This window comes from Grampus griseus, assembly GCF_964374135.1.
Source record: "Grampus griseus genome assembly, chromosome: 19".
NCBI lineage: Eukaryota > Metazoa > Chordata > Mammalia > Artiodactyla > Delphinidae > Grampus > Grampus griseus.
Genome location: NC_139013.1, coordinates 11,957,167 through 11,968,643, shown reverse-complemented (window position 1 = coordinate 11,968,643; position 11,477 = coordinate 11,957,167).

Sequence of the window (11,477 nt, the reverse complement as noted above, 5' to 3'; positions counted from 1 at the left end):
TTCTCCTGCTACAGAGGGAACATGGGGTAGGGAGGGATGTATTGTGAGTTTCCTTAACCTTGGCACTACTGACATTGGGGCTAAATCATTCTTTTTGGGTGGGGGGGCTGTCCTATGAGCGGTAGGATGTTTAGCAGTATCTCTGGTCTCTACCCACTAGATGTCAGTAGCAGACCTCCGCCCAGCTGTAAAAAAAATCAAAAATGACTCCAGTCATTATCTAATGTCCACTTGGGGGCAAAGTCCAACCCAGTTGGGAAACGCTGGTGGAGAAACTGAAACACACCAAGGGCAGCTGCACCTTCCTCATCTCTAATTAGCCTCTCCTTGAGCCCCAACTGTTACACTTTTTCCTGCTGCCTCAAACCTCCATGACCCTTTCCTTCCACATCACTCTGCTGGTGGTCCCATTTCTTATCCCATAGAGAAAATAGCAATCGGAAGAGAATTAGCCACTATCTCCATCACTACGCTCACTCACCTACCAGAATCTGAGCCACATATGCGCCTTCCGGCTTGCGGGATCTTAGTTCCCCAACCAAGGATCAAACCCATGGCCCCTGCAATGGAAGCACAGAGTCCTAACCACTGGACCGCCAGGGAATTTCCATAAATGTTTTTATATTTTCCCTGTCCCAGCCCTGGAATCAACCACTTCTCTAAAGAGTCCTGATTCCTTGTATTGGAAGATGGTATTTAGAAACCAAGATCTGGGTATTAGCTGGGCTTATTGCTAGTGGGATATCCTTGCTTTTTGGCCCTCTCAGTGGACAAAACTTGGAGAATTCTCTCTCAAAAACAATTCATATTGATATCTCTGATTTCGATCTAACACACAGGGTCCATTCTAGCTTTCCCTATTTGAAAATTCTTTTTTTAAAAAAATTAATTAATTATTTTTTGGCTGTGTTGGGTCTTCATTGCTGTGCGAGGGATTTCTCTAGTTGAGGCGAGCTGGGGCTACTCTTTGTAGCAGTGTACAGGCTTCTCATAGTGGTGGCTTCTCTTGTTGCAGAGCACGGGCTCTAGGCATGCAGGCTTCAGTAGTTGTGGCACGCAGGCTCAGTAGTTGTGGCGCATGGGCTTAGTTGCTCCACAGCATGTGGAATGTCCCCAGACCAGGCCTCGAACCCATGTCCCCTGCATTGGCAGGCAGATTCTTAACCACTGCACCACCAGGGAAGTCCCATGAAAATTCTTTCCTTTCTAGCAAGAATTTGACTCTCATTTTTTTTTTTTACAATATATTTACTTATCTGTTCAACTTTCATATGTACATAAAATAGTCTCACAATTGCTCACCCATACCCAGTAAGAAATAAATTTACTAACTAGAGTGTAGTATTTGTGTACAGTTTTTTTTGTCTTTAGACATACAATATACAGTCAAGTTTCTTTTTCCCAAAATTACTTCAGTTAGTTCTTTTCATCCCCACCCTTTCTAAGTAAAACAGTTAGGTAAATACAGTATATAATTGGTAATACAGTTAGGTTCAGTTGTTACAGTTTGTATTCCATTTTGAGTTCCCCTACATCCTGGTGGATTTTAAAAATTTACATATGATAAAATTCACTCTTTGTGCTGTACAGTTCTATGGGTTTCAGCAGATGCATAGAGTCATAATCCTACATACTCACAGTGAAGGAGGCGTTTGAGGGACCCTGAGTCCCATTATCCCTTTCTAATTCTATAATATATAATAATTTTGCTGACCCCAGAACTGTGATCAGATGTTAGCCCAAATCCTGGATCCCATGAAAGAATAGAGTTTTTAGCAGTTTTTCTCTTTCTTGTGTTCTGAATGCAAGGTCTCCTGCCGCAGAAGAGGCACTGGAGAGGTTGCAGGAAGAGTTCGGAGAATTGTTGAGGAGTCTCAAGTCTACAGTGTCATGAGCTGCAGGGAAGGGAGACTGAAGGGCAGAGTGAGGGAGACGCTGAGGGGTAAAGGATGGGCCTGAATAGTCGTTTCAGTGGGAAAAGTTTTTGCAAGTGTTTGGCATGGGCACTGACCAGTCAGAATGGTTGCCAGCCTTTGACAAGAGTATGACGGCCAGAGTCTACTGGGTGATTCCGAGCACTAGAGCTGCTTGTTGAATAAATGAGCGGCATATTGAATAAATGAATGAACTGTGTTTTTCATTTGTTTGTTTTGGTTACATGCTCTCTAAGCACCCAAGTGCTCCTCTAGGTTGGGTATCAAGGAATAGGGGGAGTTTGGGGATAGACGTCCCAGTGCTGGCTTCACCATCCCACAGTGGAAGGGAACTCTCTGAAGGCTCCAAGCTCCTCTGCACGGTCCGTGAGAATGTTTTCTTCCATGAGAACTTTTCTTCAGAACCTGGTACCTGGACAGCACCACTCTGCACCTGGGTAGGTGGGCTGTGCACAGGGGCCATACTAGATGCTGTGCCTGGGGAGGGAGGATGGAGTAGCCCCAAAGGACACAGCTCCGGGTTTTCAAACGAATCAGAAATTGGGAGTAGTTAACACACCAGTCAGAATGGCCACTGTCAAAAAGTCTACAAATAACAAGGACTGGTATGGGTGGGGGGAAAAAGGAACCCTCCTACACTGTTGGTGGGAATGTAAATTGGTGCAGCCACTATGAAAAACAGTATGGGGATTCCTTAAAAACCTAAAAGTAGAGGGCTTCCCTGGTGGCGCAGTGGTTGAGAGTCTGCCTGCCGATGCAGGGGACACGAGTTCGTGCCCCAGTCCGGAAAGATCCCACATGGCGCGGAGCGGCTAGGCCCGTGAGCCATGGCCGCTGAGCCTGCGCGTCCGGAGCCTGTGCTCCGCAACGGGAGAGGCCACAACAGTGAGAGGCCCGTGTAATGCAAAAAAAAAACCCTAAAAGTAGACTTACCATATGATCCAGCAATCCCACTCCTGGGGATATATATGGAGAAAACTCTAATTCGAACAGATACGTGTACCCCAATGTTCATAGCAGCACTATTGACAATACCCAAGACGTGGAAGCAACCTAAATGTCCATCGAGAGATGAATGGATAAAGAAATTGTGATATACATATATATACAGTGGACGATTACTCAGCCATAAAAAAGATTGAAATAATACCATTTGCAGCAACATAGGTGGACTTAAAGATTATCACATTAAGTGAAGTAAGTCAGACAGAGAAAGACAAATACCATATGATATCATTTATATGTGGAATCTAAAAAAATGATACAAATGAACTTATTTACAAACCAGAAATAAACTCACACACATAGAAAACAAACTTACGGTTACCAAAGGGGAAAGTGGCGGGGGGATAAATTAGGAGTTTGAGATTAACATATTCACACAAACTATATATAAAATAGACAAACAACAAGGAACTATATTCAATATTTTGTAATAACCTATAATGGAAAAGAATCTGAAAAAAGTATATATACCTTACGTATAAATATATATATAATATGTATAGCCGAATCACTTTGCTATACACCTGAAACTAACACAACATTGTAAATGAAGAAATTGGGAGGATTTGGTGATGGAACCAGAACTCGGTTGACTCAAAGTACTCTTCTAATACCACGTGAAACACAGTTTAAAAAATCTGCAAGCTGGGTTTAGCTCCACAGACTGTATTCTCTGTTCTCCCGGCTCATCTGCTTGCCTCACTCCCTCACTTCATTAAGGTGTTTGCTCAAAGTCTCCTCACAGAAGCCTGCTCTGACCATTTTATCAGAAAGAGCCACCTCCATTCCTCTGCAGCTGTTACCTGCTGTATTCCCTGAGGCACTCACTACTCCCTGACATTAGAATAGACGCGTGTTTATCTAGTTACAGCCTCTCTGCCCTCCTAGAAAGTAAACCCCGAGAGAGCAGGACTTATGTCTGTTTGCTACTATGCCCACGGTGCTTGACACATAAGTGCTCGAGGAATGTTTAGTGAATCAGTAGATGTTATGGAGGTGTGGACTCTGGAGTGAGGCAGACCTGGGCATGAATCCCAGCTCTGCCTCACCCTTTCTGGGTGTCCTAGATAAGGGACCACTCCTTTCTGAGCCTCAGTGACCTTGTCTGACAAATGGGGATGTTGGTCTCTGCACCAAAGGGTTGTTGAGGGAACTCAGTGAACTCAAGCATGCCACAAGCTTAGCAAAGCACCTGACAGTGTGAACAGCTGGTACCTGAGAACTGTTCTTAATCTTTCCTGGGCCTCCCAAAGCCCAGGTAAAGGTACCCTGATATTCTCTCCCTGGGTGAGGCACGGATGAAAAGGGAGGGAGAATTCCAAAGAGGCTGAGGTGCTTTGTTCAGTGTCAGTTTACAGCCCTGAGGCTGAGTTCTGCCCCAGTCCTGAACCTTTCCTCTATGTCAGCGGCAGGTGAGGGTGAGAGAAGGGGTGGAGAGAAATGAGAGTTCCAGTCTCACCAAGCACAGCCCAGCTCTGAGACCCCCTTGCCACCCCAGGAAAGCTTTAGAAAGGGTTTGAATCATTGCATTCTAGAACCTGAGAATCCCCAACCCACCCCACTGACATTAATACCTGGATTCTTACAGAAGGGAGCGAGAATAGATTGCCCCCATGTCCACCAAATCCTTTCCTGAGCCTACGTCCTTTCCTACATCTGCCTGTGGGAATGCAAGGTGGTGCTATCTCTTTCCCCTCTGCTCCTGGGCACAGGGAGCTCCCTGAAGAGAAGAACACTCACATCCCCCCATTACAACCCTGGGGACTCAGAGACACTCCCCCTCATTGTTCCTCCAGCCTCCCTTTGGCATGTAAAGGGTCAAGGGCCGTGGGAATGTGGCTTCCTTATTCAGTCATAGACTTGGAGAGTTGGCCTGGGGTTGAAAGCAGAGATAGGGGAGCTGATGAAGTGAAGACAGACTTAAGGAACTGGGGATTTGAGTGGGGCAGACGGAGAGGAACTCCCCCCTCCTTCTGGGAGCATATCAGTGCGGGTGAGAACTACCCATTAAGCGGTTCCACTACGTAGAGCAATGGTGGCTGGATTGCAGAGGAATATGCAAAGGAGAAATCGAGAGGAGCGCCCACTTGGAAGAAATCAAACAACCACAGAGGTTCCATCTCAGCAGAACAGATGACAGGTGAATATTCCTGAAGGACTGCGAGGAAAGGCTACACGTGCAGGAGCTTCAAAGAAGGGGGAAGAAGCGGGGGAAGGGGCACAAATCAGAAAAACACAGGAAGACATCAGGAAGGGAGTTATCACACAAGCTGACAGTCAAAGGCACACTCCGGGAGGTGGAAGACCCCAGAGGTGAGAGTGAAAGACAGATGGAGAAGGGGGCCTGATGAAGCAGCCCAAATCAATTGCTGGTCGTCTCTCAGGTCCCTAGGCAGATTTAAATGTAGGGGGTAATGGACCTAGAGACTGTCATACAGCGTGACGTTAAGTCAGAAAGAGAAAAAATACCGTATGTTAGCGCATATGTGTGGAATCTAGAAAAATGGTATAGACAATATTATTTGCAGAGCAGAGATAGAGACACAGATGTAGAGAACAAACGTATGGATACCAAGGGGGAAAGGGGGGGTGGGATGAATTGAGAGATTGGGATTGACATATATACCCTACTGATATTATGTATAGAATAGATAACTGATGAGACCCTTCTGTAGAGCACAGGGAACTCAACTCAGTGCTCTGTGGTGATCTAAATGGGAAGGAAATCCAAAAAAGAGGGGATATATGTATATGTATAGTTGATTCACTTTGCAGTACAGTAAAAACTAACACAACATTGTAAAGCAACTATACGCCAATAAAAATTAATTAAAAAATAAAATAAAATAAAATAAATGTAGGGGGAAGGATTTGGGTATTCAAGGGCTTTGAATGCTGGGCTGAGGAGCCCAGACTTTTTTTCCTAGGTCCCTAAGCAAGGATGCTGAGGGATCTCACTGTACACAGTGTTTAACTCTTGGTTGACTAGTCAAGACGAGCCTAGGGATCTCCTGGCTGAGAGCGGAGGCAGAGGGGACCCTCACGATGTGCATACTCAGAGGATGAAGGAGATGAGTCTACTGGGGAATTAGGGAGTGGTGCAACAGGGGAGGGATGACTTCTCTCTGTGACCCGGTCTCCACCATCACGGACCCTGTCAATTTCTACCCAAATCACTACTTACCTCCTCTTCTGCCTCTAGTCCCCAGCTCCTAGGTGGAACCAGAAGAATCTTCCTCAATACGACCATGTCACTCATTAATCAAGTGAACAAGTATTAATCGAGGACCAACTAACTACAGTTGACCCTTGAACAACACGGGTTTGAATTGTGTCGCAGGTCCACTTGACTTGGATTTTTTTTTCAGGAACTATGTACTATATGTACATGATCAGGGTTAGTTGAATCTGCAGATGTGGAACTGAGGATTCGGAGGGCCGGCTGTAAAGTGACAGGTGGATTTTCCATTGCCAGGAGGCAGCTCCTCCAAACGCTGCATTGTTCAAGGGTCAACTGTAGTTACTGGGAATACAGCAAAGAAAACAGAAAAGAAAAAAAAGAAAGCCCTGTTCTCACGGAGCTGACACTGTAGTCGGGCTGTCTCCTGTGTACAGCTATGAGAATTTTTCTAGGGTCGATTGCCGGAAGTGGAATTGCTGGGTTGCAGTATATGTGAACTTGAACTAGGGTAGGCATTGCCAAATTGCTCTGCAAAGTTAGCTTAACTAATTTATACTCCCACCCACAGTACATAAAGATTCCTGTGTTGCCCTTCAATATTTGTTCCTATCAATTATAAACTTTTGCTAATCTGATGAGTGTGAAATATCTCGTTTTAATTTACTTTTCTCCAAATGATTACCGGGTTGGGCATTTCATGTGTGTATCGGCCACTCCCTTTCCTACTCTGTGAACTGCCTTTTGATACCTTTTGGTTTTTTTTCTTGTTGGTTTATAGGAGTTTAGTCTGATCACTAATCCTTTGTTGGAAGGGCCAGTCCCTTTTTTTTTTTTTTTTTTTTTTTTTTTTTTTTTTTGCGGTACGGGGGCCTCTCACTGTTGTGGCCTCTTCCGTTGCGGAGCACAGGCTCCGGACCCACAGGCTCAGCGGCCATGGCTCACGGGCCCAGCCGCTCCACAGCATGTGGGATCTTCCCGGACTGGGGCACAAACCCGTATCCCCTGCATCGGTAGGCGGACTCTCAACCACTGCGCCACCAGGGAAGCCCCGGGCCAGTGTCTTTTTAAAAGCTCGTCTGACTGGGTCAGGTCCTCCCAGGATAATCTCATTTATGATTAACTCAAAAATCAAGAGATTTGGGACTCTAATTACATCTGCAAAATCCCCTTTGTCATGGAATGTAACATAGTCAGGGGAGTGATAATGCCATCCTATTCATACATCCCTCCCACACTTAAGGGAAGGGGATTATATGGAGGTATGGGTCATGCGGAATCATTTTCAGAATTCTGCTTGTCACAAATGTTGTAAGAAGTTAAACAATTTTTTTTTCTTCTTAAAGGAGTTTTTGGTCTCATAGATTCTACTTTTTTTTTTCTCTCACTAGATTACCAGTTACCTGTTTATTATAAAGAATATTAAAGGATACAAATCAACAGGCAGATGAAGGGATACACAGAGGGAGGTCCTGAACAAAGGAGCCCCTGTCTTCATGGAGTTCGGGACCTGGCACGTGGACGCGTTCTGGTTCCCTAACTTAGAAGGTCTCTACTGTTTTGTTTGTGTGTGTGTGTGTTTGTTGTTGTTTTGTGCTTCACTCATTTCTGCTATTTGAATGCCAGGCTGAGGAGCCCAGACTTTGTTTCCTAGGTCCCCAAACAAGGATGCTGAGTGGTCTCACTGTACACAATGTTTAACTCTTGGTTGACTAGTAAAGGCGAGCTTAGCAATCTCCTGGCTGAGAGCAGAGGCAGAGACCCTCACGGGTCTCTTTCTTTGACCTTTTAAAAAGTCTTGCTCAGTAATTATTTAAAAAATTTTTCCTGTATTGGGTGCTGAACTCATTAATTTTCAGTTTTCTTATTTTCGTATAAGCACTTCTCTCTGAAGTTTGTATCCTTTAAGTATTGAGATGTAATGATTTCATCATTCAGCTCTAAGCGTTTTCAATATCCAATATGATTTCTACTTTGTTCATTCATTGTATAGAAGTATGCTTTAAAATTTCCGAGCATTTTGGTGTTTGTTTTTCCCTTTTTGTTATTGATTTCTTTCTTTTTTTTTTTTTTTTTGCGATACGCGGGCCTCTCACTGTTGTGGCCTCTCCCGTTGCGGAGCACAGGCTCTGGACGCGCAGGCTCAGCGGCCACAGCTCACGGGCCCAGCCGCTCCGCGGCACGCGGGATCCTCCCGGACCGGGGCACGAACCCATGTCCCCTGCATCGGCAGGCGGACTCTCAACCACTGCGCCACCAGGGAAGCCCCTATTTTTTTTTTTTACATTGTGGACAGATTGTATTGTCTATACTATTATTCCATTAACATTTATTAAGGTTTGTATCCTGGCCTGGTATGTGGCTAGTATTTGTAAAATTTCCATGTGTGTTTGAAAATAGTGAGGGTTCTCTAAGAGTTTAGGGTCCTCTAGCTGTTAAATGGGTCTACCTAATTAAGCATCTTTTTCAAATATTCTATACTTTTACTATTTTAAAAAATCTGATTTGTCAGTTACTCATGGGGATAAGTTAAAGTCTTGTAATTTAGGGCTATATTGTTATGTGTCAGGATTTTTATATTTTCCAGGTGCATAGGTCCTTTTTTCACAATATTCCTGTAATTCCTAATAATTTCTTTTTGCCATAGTGTCAATCTTGTTTCATATAAGTATGTATAAGCCACATTGTCTTTTTTTCAGGAGACATTAGGCTGGTATACCCTCTCCTATTTATTTATCTTCATCCTTACTGTGTCTTGTGTGATTTATTTTTTATTCAGTCTATGAGTGTGGGTCATGGGGGGGTTATTAATTGCTGAGTATGGTCTGGTTTTACTTATTATTATTTTTTAGATTTAATTTTTAAAATGGAAGCATAGGGACTTCCCTGGACGTCCAATGGTTAAGACTCCGTGCTTCCACTGCAGGGGACATGGGTTCGATTCCTGGCTAGAGTAACTAAGATTCTGCATGCTGCGCCGCAAGGCCAAACAAACAAAAATATCGAAGTATAGTTGATTTACGATGTTGTGTTAATTTCTGCTGTACAGCAAAGTGATTCCGTTATACATATATATACATGCTTTTTTAAAAAAACATCTTTATTGGAGTATAATTGCTTTACAATGGTGTGTTAGTTTCTGCTGTATAACAAAGTAAATCAGCTATACATATACATATATCCCCATATCTCCTCCCTCTTGCGTCTCCCTCCCTCCCACCCCTCTAGGTGGTCACAAAGCACCGAGCTGATCTCCCTGTGCTCTGCGGCTGCTTCCCACTAGCTAGCTATTTTACGTTTGGTAATGTATATATGTCCATGCCACTCTCTCACTTCGTCCCAGCTTACCCTTCCCCCTCCCCGTGTCCTCAAGTCCATTCTCTAGTAGGTCTGCGTCTTTATTCCTGTCCTGCCCATAGGTTCTTCAGGTTGTGTAATAGTATGATAAGTTGGTGTATTACTCTTTTTATATATTGATGGATTTAATTTGCTAATATTTTGTTGAGAATTTTTGTATCTATATTCATGAGGGATATTGGTCTGTAACTTTCTTTTCTGTACTATCATTGTCTTGTTTTGGCATCGGGGAAATACTGGCTTCATAGAATAAGTTGAGAAGTGTTTCCTTATCTTCTGTTTTCTGGAACAGATTGTGGAGAAGGATGCTATGTAGCTAATATACACTGTGTTGGATATTACACGTCAAAGCCACGTTTTTCATTTATTTATTTGGCTGTGTTGGGTCTTAGTTGTGGCACTCGGGATCTTTCGTTGCAGTGAGTGGGCTCTTCGTTGCAACGTGCGGGCTCCAGAGTGCACGGGCTCAGTGGTTGGGATGCGCCGGCTTAGTTGCCCCTCGGTATGTGGGATCTTAGTTCCCCGACCAGGGATCGAACATGCGTGCCCTGCATTGGAAGGCAGATTCTTAACCACTGGACCACGAGGGAAGTCCCAAAGCCTCATGGGTTTTTTTTTGTTTTTGCCCTCCTGGCATTGTCAGAGAATGTAGGTATTACAAATAAATGGATTTTCCATATAACTGGAACTGATCTTTTCAATAGCAAATGGGAAAAAAAGTTTTTTAAAACTGAGGTATAATTGACATACATTATATTAGATTCCGGTGTACAACATAATGATTTGTATATTTTGTGAAATGATCACCACAGTAAGTCTAGTTAACATCTGTCATATACGTAGAATTTTTTTCTTGTAATGAGAACTAAAAAAAAAATAAAATCACTTTTAACGTAAAAGCCACATTTTAATACTTGTTTTGTGGTAACTTTTTGGGAACCCTGTGAACCATTTTTTCTCCATTTCCTGCTGGATCCTGCTGGACCATTAGGGGGAGAATGGAATCTTGGTAGAGAAACAAGGGGTTCTTTCCTTCCTGTTTGCTTGTTATTCTGTGAATATTACCACAGCAACAGTCCTTCACTTCAGCGGAAAGGGCAGAAAAAGCATTCTAGGCAGAGGGAACCATCAGTGCAAATGCCTGGAGACATAAGTAATCCATGCACAGTAATAGAAGTTTGGTGAGCTTGGGGAATAGGATCTGTGTAGTGACATGTGATGAGAAACGAGATTGGGAGAGGAGGGCAGAGCCCAGGCTAGAAAGGGTCTTGGAGACTAGCCCAGGGAGTTTGGAATTTCTCCTTTAAGCTTTTGTTCTTCAAACTGCAGGTCATAACCCATTAATGATTCATGAGCAGCTCGAAGGGCTGCAACAAGCATTTAAAAAATAATAAAACAAAAGAGAAGAGAAGACTCTCTCTATCAGAGTGCCTCTCATGAGTAAAAAAGCGCTGCTCCAGCTATACAGATATCCGTGTGCACGTGTGCGTACAGGTTTGCACGCGTCCTGGGAGCAGCCACACGTGGAACATCCTGAATTTGAGTCAGGGGTGATGTGACATCTAAATGCCCATCCTTCTACCTCCTTTCTCCAAAACATTTCTTCTGAGAATCACCCCCTTCCTCCAGAGTTCCTCTGGGGGTAGGGGCTCCATCTGAATCATCTCTGGAACCTCAAGAGAGGCACACTGGAATCCAACTGTCTTTCATCCAAATCTGCCTTTGTCATGTCCTAACGGTGTTACTTTGAGCAGATTCTTTTTTTTTTTTTTTTTTGTAGACAAGAATGTCTTCTTCTTTTTTTAAAAAATAAATTTATTTATTTTATTTTTGGCTGTGTTGGGTCTTTGTTGCTGCGCACGGGCTTTCTCTAGCTGAGGGGAGCGGGGGCTACTCTTCGTTGGTGTGCGCGGGCTTCTCCTTGCAGTGGCTTCTCTTGTTGTGGAGTGCAGGATCTAGAGCACAGGCTCAGTAGTTGTGGCGCACGGGCTTAGTTGCTCCAC